Source organism: Zonotrichia albicollis, chromosome 4 (genome assembly GCF_047830755.1).
Source record: "Zonotrichia albicollis isolate bZonAlb1 chromosome 4, bZonAlb1.hap1, whole genome shotgun sequence".
In the NCBI taxonomy this organism is placed as follows: Eukaryota; Metazoa; Chordata; class Aves; order Passeriformes; family Passerellidae; genus Zonotrichia; species Zonotrichia albicollis.
Genome location: NC_133822.1, coordinates 45941801 through 45955161, shown reverse-complemented (window position 1 = coordinate 45955161; position 13361 = coordinate 45941801). Strand labels below are relative to the sequence as shown.

The 13361-nt window shown below is 41.0% G+C and overlaps 1 protein-coding gene across 6 annotated transcripts in view; it reads left to right on the top strand.

Annotated features, from left to right (window-relative positions):
• The first annotated feature begins 5958 nt into the window (after positions 1–5958).
• SYT1 (synaptotagmin 1) overlaps positions 5959–13361 on the top strand; it is a 336909-nt gene continuing 329506 nt past the window's right edge. For 4 of the 6 annotated variants that reach the window (XM_074539685.1, XM_074539687.1, XM_074539682.1 and 1 more), the window contains exon 1: positions 5959–6100. The gene's annotated coding sequence lies outside the window, so the exon portion shown is untranslated. Of the gene's footprint in view, positions 6101–7543; positions 7601–13361 lie in introns of those variants that run through there. The other 2 variants (XM_026797477.2, XM_074539684.1) reach the window with 2 other exon arrangements.

Sequence of the window (13361 nt, the reverse complement as noted above, 5' to 3'; positions counted from 1 at the left end):
AAATTATGTATTGCTATATTAACTTCTTTAGGACTTTGAGGCAATTTGATTTATAGAAGATAACAGTCGTGAAAACTGTGCTTTTAAGACAGCAGGTCTCACTACAGCTTTATACCTAACTGTGAGGAGAATTAGGTTCACTGAGTAGGATTTATTTTTCTTTGCCTAAATTTTTTAAAAAGCAATAAAGACCTTCTTTTCACTAACATATTGTAATGAATAAAAATTCAGCTTTGACCTGGATAAATATCTATCAAGGTTTGCAGAAGAGACATTACTATTGACCTTATCATCTTAACAACACAGTTGGAGAGCTCTATTTCCTTCTAATTTATACTCACACAATTTGAAGGCTATGGCATGTGCTATAGAAAAAGCAATAAGGCAAACAAAACAATTCTTTTCGTTTGTAAACAAAATGGTGTTTCTGACAGACAGAGTTGCCAGAGTAAATGCCAGCTTACCATATTGTATACTGGGTAAGATATTGCTATGAAGAAAGCAAAATTCAAAATTTTTTTCTACTAATTATATTAATGAAGCATAATTTTCAGTTCATTTATGTATGTGGTTTCCAAGCTTTTAAGCTCAATAAAAGTCTAGACATCAGAATGTACAGTCACTGCATTTTTGTAAGAGAAGTGAATACATTTTTAAAACAGACAAATTATTATGAAATAATGATTGCTTGTAAAAAATTAGTACACTTTCTTGATTTGACATTTTAAATTCAAATACTAAGGTAATTTTACTTTGAATGAAATGACAATGTGAGCTAAATGAAAACAAACTCCCTTGAGAATTATTTATCATGCTACTAATATTGAGAAATATTTTCTGAAATTTAAAATACATTAATTAGTTCTTTAGTAACTCTATCCCATTTTTAATTCACCTGGAAGTTCTTGGCCTACTCTGCATAGTTAGATGGTAGAACTTACCATGCTTTTTGGCTGGGCTGCCTTCCTGGGCCATTTTTGCTGTATGTCTGATGCAAATTGAAGATTTCATGGATATCTCAAATTAGAGGCATGAAGTCTAGGAAGCCTGAAGCCTTAAGATTTTACCTCTATTTCAGTGTTATAGTCTGATACTTATTCACTCTCACTCCACTCTCAGGTTGGTATAAATACAAGCACATTTTGCACTTAGAAGTCAATTCATTTGAGCCTCTCCATAGAGTTATGCTTAATTTGTATTGGAGACGTGGAATGTGCTCTCTTATGCACATTGTGATAATCATTCATACTGATTTGAAAAAACATTGTTGAAGTCTCGACCCTCTCCTCAGAGGTAACACTGACTGCCATTACACAGATCTTCCACCTGCTTTGCAAGGTCACTCCTCAAAATTAAATTAGAAATGACATTTCACATTCTTTTTATTACACAGTCATCCATGTGATGCATATACTAACTGTGGATTAGAAATTTTACATGGAGGAAGCCATAAGGTAAGGAGATTGATAATATCAGGGTGTTCTGGAAGCTAAGAGTTCAGTAGTTTGTCATTTTATATAGCAGATTGTGTTTTCTCTCTGAAAAGAGAACTGGGACTTCAGTCCAGCTCATCTTACCTTCACTGAAAAACATTTTTTTCTGGAGCACCATGCTGAGCACCTCTTTGGCAAAACTGACTTTGAAAGAGGGGAGGGGGATTAGGAATGCAGATCTGCCAACCCAAAAGAGAATCCCTGAACTAGGGGCACCATCTACAGGGGAACAGACTGACACTGACTCACACCACTTCACACATTACATAGCTGACATCTGTGCAAAGCATATGCAAGTTGGTTTGGCTACACTTGAACACCCCTTCAGAGTAGTTCTGTTTTCATTTTGATTTCTGCTGCCACAGTGTGCAGGAGCCCTGGGCACAAAGCAGGAGCTCTCAGTGTCAGCTGCTATACAAATGCAGACTAAAAGAGACCATCTCTGCCTAATCAACTTAGAAGCAGCAGCAGATGTGTACAGATCAAACAGAAGAAAACAATGAAATCAGATGACAAACTGAGACAGGCATCAGTGAAAGGACTAACAAGTTCTTTGATTTTACCCTTTGATTTTTAGCTATGATTAAAACCACAAAACCCCAACATTTATTCTCCACTCTAACCAAATGATAATCACATATGTTGTTAGAAAAATAATCTTCAAAGATTATTTGCTTCATGTAACACTTCCATTAGTTGTGAATAGTTGAATAGTTACTCCAGTATTTATTAATTTTACTGAAGGTTAATTGTCACTTTGGGGACGTAGCTTTCTCTCTCTGCTTTCAGGTCTTTCACTCTAAGCGCATCATCACCACTCAGTAGGTATTATGTAAACTTTACTGAAACCAAGAGTGTGACAGCAGAACACCGAAATGGGATTCCAAGTGTTTAATTCTCAGCTATACAGACCAGCCCTTGGATTCCCAGTCAACTGAAAATAACACCAAAACAATCAAGTACAGACATTTATAATGTTAGAAGAAATTTTAGAAGCACATTCTTAAACTACAGCAATCAGAGCCTAATTTTAAAAGGTGTTCCATTTCCCTAAGCAAAACCCAATTCCTTTACCTTTCCATGAAAGAACTTCTCCAAAAATTAAAAAAATGAGGATGGAAAAGACCAAATCAAAGCATAAACAGGAGTAAATTACATGATAAAGAAGAACAAAATAAAAGCATTTTTCTGTTAAAGACAGGGATCTGCAACCCTGTGCAACACAAAGCCAGTTCAGTTAGTTTATAGATCTACCTGGTAAATAAATTAACATGCCACCAGTTTTATTTACTTATCTACCTGCCAGTGATTTGGTCTCATAATTTACCTGACTTCCCATCTTGTACATCTATTTGTGGCAGTTGTGATACTTGGTGACTTACAAAAGGAAAAAAGTCAGAGACCTGATTGCTTTTTTTATGTGTAACAACTGCTGTTGTTCCTGAATTAGCCTCAGTTCAGTGACTGTCATTCTAGCATCTGCTCTTTGTATGCCATAAAACTTGCCAGGATAGGCCCAAGAATATTGGTTTCATTGGCTTTGGCCCATGCTTCCTCTTTTTTTATGGATCAAGCAGGAGTCTTTCATTTTCAAAATCTAGTTTTTATGGCTCATATTACTTTCTAATATTGAGGTTGTACCTTGAAGTCACAATATACAGAAAGTAGAAAATAAAAAAGACAAAGATAAACAAGGAATAATTTCTGGTCTTAGGTTTTTATTCTTTTTTTTTATGCACCTGTACCTTTGGCTCAGTCAAAGTCTAAAACAAAAACAGGACATATGAAGAATATAATGGAGTCCAGTTCTTCATTTGTATGTAGTAGGATTCCTGATGGAACTTCTAAATGGCTGACACTATTTAAAATTATATTCTGATGCATTAAAACACATTACATTTTTTTAAAATGCCAAACAAAACAACAAAATAGGTCATAGAATAGAATTTCTTCAAGATTTGCATGTTTCTTCTTTTTTCTCATAATAGGATCCTTTCTTCTTCCCTAAACACAACTGTGGAAGAGTTAACAATAAGAAATACAGTGATCTATGTTTCATGATTTTAGAGGCTAGCATTTGGCTACCACTCCAAGCATTCATCAAATGGCTCCTGAGCTCTTCTGGAGCATCCTTGTCCATTCAGGATATGTATGTCATTCCTCAAGCCTCACAGCTTCCTTTGGCACAATTAACATAATGACTGGATAGCAACTACCCATTTCCTTGAAAAGGCAGTAGTGAAATAAAAATTGCAGGACTGGAAACCTCTTTCTGTATGAATAAACCTTTGAACTTGAAAGAAACTGAAGGAAGCAACTTTTGCAGCAATTCTTTAATTGCAAACAACCAAGCTCAGAAAATAATAGGCAAAATCTCCCCCAGCTGCTATGACAGCTGGTTTGGGGGGCTTTTTTTTGTTTTGTTTTGTTTGTTTGTTTGTTTTAAACATAGCAGAACAATTATGTGTGAGCTACCACAGACAGAGTGCAAAAGTGTTGGTATACTCTTCAGGACTATGACTAGATAGCATTTCTGTTCCCTACTGTCTGTACACTAAGGAAGGGCCATTGGGCTTCAGTGATGCTTCTTGTCTTTGCTCAAATACTAAGACAGCATATGATGTGTCATGCCTTGTGAATGTCAGACTCCCACAGACTTCTGGCTGTGTGGCTGTTAGGAACTCAGCATCAAGTCCTCATAATTACTAGCACTGAAATGTGTGGGTTTTTTAACTGACCAGATAAATGATCCTGGAGAAAATAATCCTTGATATCTATTGTATTGGGACAGAGAAAACAGCAACCCTTTTAAATCATATAGAGTAATCTGAACACAGGTGACACTTCTGCATATGCAGTTTAAATTATGGTTGTTCCTCCTTTCTGTAGCTCAGTAAGAGCTTTACAATGTAATTTCTGTTGCATTTGCTTTCCTTCTCTCCTCTCATGAGCTAATGTGCCCATACAAGAAAAACTGATATTCTGACTAACAGACCTAAGAACAAATGTGATCAGAAAAACGGAACTGGAAAAAGGCTGTGAATTTTAGAGTCAAATCCCAGCATGAAAGGATGGATGGGGAAAGGCAGAGTACAGTCCTGTTGAAGGCACAATAAGTCACCTACGAGATGTGCCTGGGGGCTGTGTGACTTTCTCAGTTACCTGCTGACGATGGCATACGGGCTCCTCTCTTTGCCAACATCTGCTACCTATATTAAGATGTACTTTAGGTAAATTTCATTCTCAGTCAGTGTAATAACAGAAACCAACTAAAAGGTTGTGAAATATATTACTACTTTCTCAAGTTTTCTTACAACTGTAATCCAGCAGGATCATGCACAGTAGTGCATCAAACCTGGGCTACAACCTGTATGTTCAGTACCGTGTAACAAATTAAAGGTTATGGGAAACACAGAAATACCACCCTGTTATGTTTACAATCGTGCAGGTAAAATTGTTTTCCTCCTCTTTGAGGAATATTGCTTGTTATCCTCTTTGAGGGTATAAATGTAGCAGTAATATATGCTGAGGAACAAAGAACTTTAGTCTGTTGTGTTTTTAAAAGCCGAGCTTACATCTAAATCTATTTCCATTTCCCTCTGGAACCTGAGCAACTTTTTATGTTATATTAAACATGAGACAAATAGGGTAGATCTAATTAAAAGTTGAAGAAATGTGCTTCCCTTAATTGAATTTGTTACAGTTACATTTTGCAGACCAATGTTAATCAAAGCTCCAGTTCAGAGTGGATGGATCAAGGGAATTAGGTTAACTCTAGCACGTCCTTACCTGAACACGCGATACAGTCTGCTCTTGCCTAAGCCACAGAAGCCAATTACGACTCACCGCTGGGTCGCGACTGCCCGGGGCGGCGGCACAGGGGGGCCGCGCACCCAGGCTCGCTAACAGTGCCACCTACGCCTGCCGGGGGTCGCCGCCGCCCCGCCACCTACGGGCGGGAGCCACCGCCGCTCCTCGCCCGGGGCACCCGGCTCGCCCGACGGCCGCTGGGCTTGCGGCACAGCGCTTCGTGCCGCCCGGCGGCAGCGCCGGGATGCCAGCCTTGCGCATCGCGCGGGGACACCCTCCGCATCCTCCCCATCCCCATCCCCATCCCCATCCTTGCCCCCGCCCGCCGCTGCCCGGCCCCGCCCGACGGGGCGGACAGGGACCCGCGGCCGCGGGATGGGCGCGGCCGGCGCGGCGGCTCCACCCTCGCTGGGCGCCGGGCGATTGGCGGCGGGAGCGCGTCTCCCCGCCCCGCAGCCAATGAGGGCGGCGGGCCGGGGGTGATGGGCTGCCTCTCGCGGGAGGGATTCCTGGAGACGCTGCAGTGTGGCGGCGCTCCCGGCGCCGCGCAGCCCCCGTGCCGCCTCCGCCGCCCCGCCTGCCTCGCCTTGCCCTGCCCGCCGGCGACCGCCACCGCCGCCGAAACTTAACGCCCGGCGCGCCGCCAGCCCGCCGAGCGCCGGGGGCTGGGGCAGCCTGCCTGCCCTGCCGGGGGCGGTCCGCCCGCGCCCCGCCGCGCACCGCAGCCTCGCCCCGGGAGCTGCCGCCGTGGGGAGAGGCTGAAGGACGGAGCCGGCTGCGCCCGCCCCGGTTGCCAGGTAAGGCAGCGCTCCGCGGCCGCCCGCAGCCGCGCCCGGGCGGCGTCGCCTCGGGCGGGGGGAGCGCACACGCTCCGGGGGCGGCTGCAACGCCGCCCGCCGGTTCTGCCCGCACTGCCGGGGGGCGGGAGCCCGCCCCCGGGGTGCTCCCGGCGGGGGTGGGGGCGTTTACGGGAGGGGCGACACAGACAAAGGGGACGCCCGCGCCCCCCCCCCCCCCCCCCGCCGCCCTCCTCGCTCCCCGCCCCCGCGGAGCTCCGCCGTCGCCCCCCGCCCCGGCTGCCGGAGAGGGGAGCCGTCCGCTCCGCATCCCTCCATCCCTCCCCGCCGCTGCCCGGAGCCCGCGCCCAGGCGGCCGCCGGGCCAACTTGTTTCTCCGGGTGTCACCTGGCGCTGCCGCCGCCGTGCCCCCGCCCCGGGCAGGGTGGTCTGTCCCGACGGCCGCCCCGGCGGAGGGCGGTGGGGCGCGGCGGTGCGCCCCGCCCCGGCGCTGCTCTCCCCTCCGGACCGCAGGACAACAGCTAATCGTTTGTGTATCAATTCACAAAAGCCTTTCCCTCATTACTTAGAAAGGCTGTCAGGCTAATGTGTTTTCTTTCCATGCAATTTCATCTTCTCTGACATTGTTGCCTTCATACCGAGTACCGCTTTCCCTGCTTTGGTTTGGGGACGTTCTGTTCTGGTTCCTAGGTGCACACGGTATGGGTAGGGGATCAGCGCTCTTTTAGAAAGTTAATTTTGGCTATCAAACTCTACTAGGTACAGTAGTAAGAAAGTGACAAGGAATATTAAGATTTCTTTTGTTTCTAGCCTCCTGAAATAAAGATGTCAAACGACTGCTAGCTTCTGGTAGTCAGTATAGTAAATAAATTAAATGTAGTCATTGGAATGAGCCTTTATGGCACTTTCAACAATCTGTAATTCAATCATCTCTGATACAAGCTGCCTTTTGCTATTATTCATCAGACCCAGCTGAGTGATTTCTGTCAGATGGGAAGCGGTAGAGAGAAATCTCTAGGTAGATGTAACTGAAAAGCTTTCCAAGTAGAGTCCTAAATGAGCACAGAAAAGCACTTGGCCACAATCTCAAGACAGATGTTGGCATCCAAATAAATCATTTCTTTTGATTGTCTGGGGGATGTCAAGTTTTATTCTCCTTATTTAATAGCCATTTGCGTGTGAAGAAGTAGCTCTGTCTTTATTACCTTGTAAACTCAATGCAAAATGTTGTAGTGCAATAATATTTCACTGTCTCTGCAACAATATTTTCTGTACAAAGGTCAGCAGAGTAGTTTTAGATACGCATACATGTTGTAGATGACAAGTCGACTCCTAATCTGCAGCGCTGATATTGATCTCAGAGCTGCTGTGCAGTGTGCCATCCATGTTGCATGTTAATCTGTTACGCGCTGTTTAAATTGCTTTATTGTCCGAGAGAGTTACTCCATCCTGAGAAAGGGAAGATGGTACTTGCAGACCCGAGGGGAGTTTCCTTCCCTGGTGAGTTGACATCTAGAGTTACAGATGGGCAGTTGTTTCAGGAGTGTCCCTGAAAAAGGGAGGGGGAAGCTTTTGGGTACAAGGACAAGTAGCCAGTGAACTAATTTGCTTTGTGAGGATGTGAAATGACATCTCCTGCCATGCTTAAAAAAACCTGCTCAGGAAAAGCGTAAGGAGATTGCACATGTGTCTAGAATAGTATTTTCTTGTCTGTCTTGCAAACAAATGACCTGATTTTATGTCTTGAGTCAAATATATATCTGTTTTTGTTCCAAGCTTTTTGGATTTTTTAGTTGTATTAGTAGTGTCTGAGGGAAATATAATGTGGTGTATTACTTGGCTTGTGGTATAGTTGCTCAAAATTTGCATGCATACAATTCATAAATTGAAACTATATAGCTTAAAAACATAGTGTAGGCAGCTTGAGTGAGAAGAGATAATTTCAAAAAGAACCACAGGGCATAAGATAATGACATACTGTAGGAAATAATCATACTCCTGCACTTGCAAAAGCATGAAATGTTCCAGTGTAGCCATTTCATACAAGCCAAATTTTCCTTCACATTAAGACCGTCTAAGTGAGCCTTATTAATGTTTGATGTGAAAGATGCTAAATCTATTTTAGGGGTTGATACTGGAATTTAAAGAGGTAGCTCACAGACTAACAGCAGTTCTAATACTTCCTCAAAACAAATGGGAAAAACAATCAGTTGTCACGTATGCCATAGGAGCACAAGTGGGATATAGCCTCCTGTGTAACGCTATGGGCCAGAAACCCTACAGAACCATACAGAACAGTGTTTGATTTAACAATCTGAAATGTTTTCCTACCTCAATCATAACTTAAATCAGATGTAGGAGATGACCAAGAACATGCTCAGTGTTGGTTAGTGTAGTGAAGGTTTGAGATAAGGGAAGGTTCTGTTTGTCAGAAACCTAGGGGGAAAAAAAAATCTATATTCTTCCAGCTAGCATAGAGACACCGGAAACATAAAATCAATTTTTATGGTCTTTTGGCAGGGTTGGCTGTAATAAGTAAAAAGAAGGAGCAGCTTAGTGTGTTGGCAGAAGTTTTTAAGCCACTCAGCTGTACAGAACTCAGTTAATTGATGTTTCCTTACATGAAAATGAAGCTCTTATTAGCATATTGTTGCCTTTTCCTGTCCATTCAGCAGTCTGATTACAATTTAAAAAATATTTTTATGTAGTTTTTTATTTGCATGCATGTTTAAGCACACAGATAAACTCTTTACTGGGAACTGCTTTCTGAGTAAAGGGTGCACGCAACCTCGTATTACGTGCTGTGGGAGAGACATTAAAGTTTGTGATACAAATGAAAAGGACAAAAAATATTTCTGCATATCTGGAAGAAAAGCATGGAGGAATTATTGTGCATGGATACCATGATCTCCTTCCCTCTGCTGGTGATGCCTATATAAATGCGCAGTTTCACAAAGAGAAATACTTCATCGTTTGATTTTCCTTGGATTTTCTATAGAATGTTTGTTTTAGACATAACTCTGTGTCTAGGAAAAAAACTTAATTAGAAATACAGATAAGGGAGCAAACTATTAATTTGTGTTTACTGCTGACATTCCCTAAAGATACTCGAGGTTAAAATAAAAGCATTTGCCAGACTTAAGTAAACAAAGCATTAGTTTAACAAATATTTTCAGGATCTTTAAGTACAAATGTCATCTTTGCTAGAGTGGGCTCTTCTCCTCTCTCATACACCCCAATAAAAGTGGGGGTGGTTTTACTGTTACTTCTTTTACAAAAATACCAGACACCAATGCAGAATGCATTAGGAGGAGGACAACTGACAAGGGTTTTTCACGATTTCTTCTAGTGGTAGGCTAAGAGCAGGCTACGGGCAATCTCTTTCAGGATTAGCTGAGTGATTTGTGCAGCAGCGTGTGGAAATTTTTTTTCTTGTTTAAATAAAAAAAAGAAGTAAAAATATTTACTAATACTAATTTTTTCTTTGAGTCCTGTAATGACTGAAAGCTGGATGGGAACTGTACTAAGAACGTCTCCTTATGTACTACTTTTGACAAATGTCTATTCAGTATGTTTTAGAGGCTGGCTTTTCCCTTCTGTTGTTTTCCTCAGGTAGCTAAAGGAGGAGCACATCAATGGTTTATGAGAGAGCTGACCATTTTTCTTAACCTGTTTTCTTATCACTGCCGGTCTGGAGGTATTTCCCTGAAACAGAAGGCACTGAACACTTCTCCCTCTCCATACTAGAGGGAGTGGTGTTGCCATCTTTTAAATTCTCAGAGAATTGCCAACTCGGGATGCCACTTCTCTTTTCTAGATGTCCCTAAATGGGCTCAGAGAAATCTATCAGAGCATGAAATAGATCTGGAACATTTCCTGTGCAATGTAATTATCTGATAAGCTTCTAATAGTCATAATATCTTTTTAAATTGAGAAGATTTAACGAAATTTAAAACAGTCATGAGAAAATATCCAAATAATTAATAGTCTCTGAATTACTATAGTTATATAAAAATTTCAGGAAGATAAAATTTTACTGAGGAGTGGCTAAACCTAATTTTGATCTTTTAAGGATGTTGTCTGTAAGTTTCCTGGACACTATTCAGGATTTATGGGCAAATGTATTGTGGTAGTTTTAATAATGTAGCCATAGCTATAATGACTAGGTAGTACAGTGCCTCAAAGCTGTTCTGTGATGTTTTAAGGAATTGATTTAAGTGATTAAAAATAGTTACAAGTTCTGTTTTGTTCCTTTATCTTAAAGGTGTTGTTTTACTGCAATCGCGTGGTTGAAATATCAGTGTAGCAGTTGCAAATGGGAAAGCTGGTAACCATTCCTCAGCTTGGCTCAGAGACATGAATCTGCTCATGCACTCTCATGTCCATGTGTTTAAATAACTATGTAGATAGTGCAGTTAAAAATAATTGGAGTACTTTTGTGCAAAACAATGTGGAAATAAAGTTTCTTTGACAAATAGCTTATCTGGTTCAGGGTAACAGTTGTGCTTTTGCTAGAAAATACGTCTGTGTACAGATGAACACTTGATCCAACTCCTATGTGGAAAACTTAATGACCACTATTAGCATGTCAGGGTTTTTATTTTTGTTTGTTTGGATTTTTGTTTGTTTTATTTTGGTGGTGTTTTTTGTTTGTTGATTTGGTTGGTTTGGATTATTTGTGGTTCGGCGCTTTTTTGTTGTTTTTTTTTTTTTCTTTTTGTTTCTACTTTCCGAAGCTATGGACAGCATTTCTTTACAAGCATTTATTTCTAGGATCAAGTATTAGAGTCTGGAGGAATTCCTAAAGTATGTGATGATACAAATAGAGATGGGAAGGGTTGTATTTTTAAATTTTTAACAGGATAAAGTGATAAGGAAAACTTAGTGGTATGATGTTTTGATAGAAGACACAATCTGCTGCCAAATAGTTGAGGGTTAAAGAATGATAGTGTAATACGTCCCAATCAAAAGAGTTTTGAAACTTTATTTTTGAGTTTAAAATGGCTCTTTGTGTTTCTTGTTGATAATGCAAGTTTTGGGTTTTGAATTCAGTAAGGCATTTTATTTAGTTCAGGGTGATGTTCTAGTTGTAAAAATAATACTGTAGAACAGCACTATTGTCCAGGTGAACAGTTGTTGTTTTTTTTTCATGTAATAAATTGCAGAACAGATAGTGTATGGGGAATTGCCATCTCCATTATTCCAATTCTTTTCATTACCTTTGACAATGATCTGGAATAAAATACAAAATCCATATTCATGAGAGTACTTCTGGGTTTTTTGTGCCAATTTTAATAAAGTTGGAAAAAGTGCTATTATAGACTGATTTCATTTGCTTTCTCATTCTACATCTGAATGTGTTTTAACAAAGTGCACTGTAATACTTTTGGATTCTTCCAGTACAAAAAAAAAAGTGATCCCCCCCCTAAAATACTGGTTCTGAGAAGGATTAGGCATTACAGCCAGGTAATGGGATCTGCTCTTAATTCAAAGAGAAAAGAAATTGTATGCAGGTGTAAACACTGACTGGAGTGTTGAGAGTAGGAGAGGTGCCTAACTCAGAAAGGATGCTGGACTAGAATTAGTTTAGAGGAGGTACTTGAGTTGTCTCAATTGGGATGTGTCTAGTCTGTTTCCTAATGGGACTTCTAAAAGCTTACTGTTCTCTTTGCAAAGCCAGATATGCTGAAAGGCTTCTTGATCCCCACACAGTGAAAATACCAGTATTAGGTTGTGCCTAACAGAAGTTCACACAGCAACCTGGCTGGGTACACAGGATACTAGAGCCCAGACCAGAAATGAGGTATCAGTGTTTGGTCCATCAGGGTAGCAAGTGTATGAGCAGATGACACCTTTCGGAGCAGATTGACACCTTTCTACTTGAAGTCTGTAGATTAGTATTTTCTTTTCTTTTAACTGGACCAGGTACAAGTTCTAGATTTGATGTTGAAATTGCTGGATTTGTGTTAATCCTTGAGAATGGAGAATGTCCTTTTGACCTAAAAATCACCAACCCGTTGAACTTGCTGCTATTAACTCCTATTGTGTCTCTTGAATTAAATAGCATTTGCTGTAAAAGATGTGACATGTAGCATAGTGTGAAGAGGTTCTGTCTGAACTTCCCTTAAGCTGTCCTTGTATTTTATAATCCTATTGCATCCATTGTAACTGATGAGACATTTTTGTTTATTTATCTAACTAGTGCTAACTCTTCTTTCCATTTATTTTGTTCTTCTGATGTGTCCTAAAACTATAAACTGTGTTTATTAGTAGGTACTTCACTTAAAAAGAGAATTCCTGTTACTCTCTGAGATTTGGGAGTGCCAGTGCCCTGTGTTTCATTGTTATGGCCAGGATTTGTGTAAATAGGCTTTACTTTCCAGATGCCCATCAGTGAGATGATACCAGAAGGATGGTCTTCTGTCAAACCCCTTCTGTTTGGTTTGGAACTGTCTATGCAGGTGGCAAATCTTGTGGCTGGCATCTGAACCAGGGAATCCTGTCATGATTCTGCTTTGAACCAGGACAAACTTGTCTTGATTAGCATCTTCCATGTTCTCTGTGTGTGCCAGGATTTGGATAGTTAATTGGTGGCATTGGTAAGAAAACGGGTGTCTCTGATGAGAGGGCTGCCTTTGAGAGCGTGCTCCCACTGAACTGCCAAAGATGTCCTCGAGTAGTCCAGCCGAGGGTGAAAGGCAAGTATGTTCTTTGACTGCAAGTGGAATATTGGTTGAACTGCAGGATTTTTACATTCTGAATTTAAAGTTTATGTATTTTCTAACAGCCCAAATATTTAATTAAAGATCTCTCTGTTACACTCTTGCATTTGATAACTGTATCTGGGACATACTAATACTTCCTTATGAAAAGCCTGACAGTGTGTGCTTTTCTTTTGGAGATTTTTGATTTCTTTTTTTTTTTCATATGCTAATAACAAGCAGTTACCTTGCACTTGCTCATCATCTTTGACTTGCCTACTTCATGCTTTGTTAGCTTGCTCAGCTGCTAGTCAGAGCAGAGAAACACCCAGCAATATCCATGTGACCTTGACAGAGGTCACTCACTTTGTGATGTGCTGTAGCTGTGTAAGGCCTTTGCTGCTCTTATCTTGTATATTTGCTTTATTTATGTAAATCTTGCATAAGAGGATTGATCTGTTTGGGGTTTTTATTAATGTGTATTTATGGCTTTTTTTTTTCTTTTTTTTTTTTTTAGCTTACTGAGGAAATGCTGATAATGAAAAATTAAAGTAAAAATC